Source organism: Pinus tabuliformis, chromosome 2_2 (assembly GCF_031772625.1).
Source record: "Pinus tabuliformis cultivar Carrire ecotype Pingquan chromosome 2_2, CPIR1, whole genome shotgun sequence".
Lineage (NCBI taxonomy): Eukaryota > Viridiplantae > Streptophyta > Pinopsida > Pinales > Pinaceae > Pinus > Pinus tabuliformis.
Window position 1 is genome coordinate 802,377,160 of NC_142300.1, and position 2,173 is coordinate 802,379,332.

Below are 2,173 nucleotides of genomic sequence, written 5' to 3' on the forward strand. Positions count from 1 at the left end.
CATGACCCGACCCGCCCTAGGCGAGCCAACCTGAATTGAGATGGTAGACCTTCTTGTCCTTGATGTGATTGAGACTTCTTGGCTTGACGGTTCAACCTTGCGGATGTTCTTGAGATTCCCTTTCCTTGATGTGTCACCTTAGCTCCGATACCGCGTTGAAGAATCTGGGGCAATGGGGTATAGCGGCATTCTTCTAGACTTGATAACAATTTGTGAAGATATTTTGCAATTTATCGTGTTATCTTAATCTTCTTCTCTTCTTATTAATCCATGTATGTTTACTTTCGTCAAACTGGTGCCAAAAACATAAGAACAAGAACACAAGATGTTGGCTCTCTGCCAGGGAAAAACCTCTCTCTCTCTCTCTCTCGGAGAGGAAAACCCTTTCGTAAATTTCCCTCATTGAAGCTTCTTATTGGTCCTTGCGAAGCCCTAGACCCTTGACAATAATATCCCCCAAGCACAAGTCGAGTCCTTCCTCCTCTTTGCACTTTGTTTCTTCGGCGCTTCGTTCCCCGGCACTCTGTCCTTCTTTCAACTTTTGATAGTCCATGGTGGACTAGCTCTAGAAGAGACTCCAACCTTTGATCCTTAGCGAGGTCCTTTACCAATGAAGAAACCTTCATTCTCTTGACCGACCGAGCCTTTTTCTTGATGTGAGGTTGCAGGCTCGATGTACACCAAGTTTACTGCACCTGGGGTGATTTCCATCGCGATGAGACATGGAAACCCCAAATTTCCCGCACTTGGGATGCTTTCGATAAGGCGGGACATGGAATCCCCTGGTACCCCGCAATTTGGTGACCTTTGTCGAGGAGGGACGGGGAGACCCCATGTCACGCTCCTATCCTAGTGGTAGTATTTCAACCACGCATAAGCGGGTGCGACGCTGCCGTACTTTTTCCTTTTACCAATACTTGAGTACACGGTCTGCGCCTACTTCAACACTCGATCAATTTTCCAGTAAGTGTTCTTAACAATGCAGCGAAAATAACTTACCATAAATTTATATTCTTCAATTATTCTTTCAACCTGTCGTGTCGTGTGGTCGTGCTGCACTGGCCCGCGGCCTGCACAACACAACTCCACACCTGAACTGTGAACCTGTATGCTCGAATTTCCCTTCTGCGGCGCCCAAACTCTACCCGTCGGTGCGGTCCATAGTGAGGGCGCATGGCCCACATGCAGTGCAGCCTGCCTGCCTGGACGGTAACCCACCCCGCTCTGCCTGTCCGTGCTACCAAGCCCAACCCGCCCTCTGTAATCCGCCCGCCGGTGCGGCCCTCTTACCCGCGTCCTTCTCTTTCTTCAATTTTCACCCAACTCCTTCCTTCGCACTTGTTCTGCAATGTGGAAGTCTGAGTTTGATGTCCCTTCGTCGAAAGCCATCCTCCTTACTTATACGCATCCTTTCGCCCAAGGGCCATTTCTCTCGAGGATAACAAGGGTCGGCTCCATCAACATGCATGCCCGGATGACCTGCCACATAACCTCGACACACCCTATTCCAACGAACCGCCACGTCCCTTCGTGTGCACCATTGCACCCATGGGTCGGCTCCAACACCTCGCCGATTACACCCATCGCCGCACATCGCACACATGCCCGCATCCTGACTCGTCCGCACATGGTCACCTCTTTCATCCGAGCACGCAACAAGGGTCACCCGCGTGCTTTCTGTCGGTGGCTCACCCATCGTGCAGGTATCAAGGGGCGTGCGCCATCCCCAACACAGCGCGAGCGACATGGGAACCCCGCGTGTCACGCCCCCAGGCCTAGAGTACTCTTTCAGCCGTACTTGGCGAGGTGCGGCGCCACCGAACACTTTCTTTTCCCCAATACTTATGTTCATGGACTATGCCTAACCATTAGTCTACTTAGTTTGTTTTTCGCAACCAAGTATTATTATGTTTATATGCATAGGCAATTATCATCAACAATTAGACATGAAGAACACAATTGCACAGTGTAAAGGGAGGGGAAAATCCCTGAACCATGAGTCTGCCTGAATGCAATATATTATTCAACTCTACAATGTTTACGAGGCTTTACAAGTATACTTGGGAAACACCAAGTTTCATACTTAGCCAATTTTACAAATAGGCAACACCTCCGTGTGCCAACCGAGTTCCTTGCCCAAGCTAGGCGGGCGTGCCCTCACACGAGCTGCCAA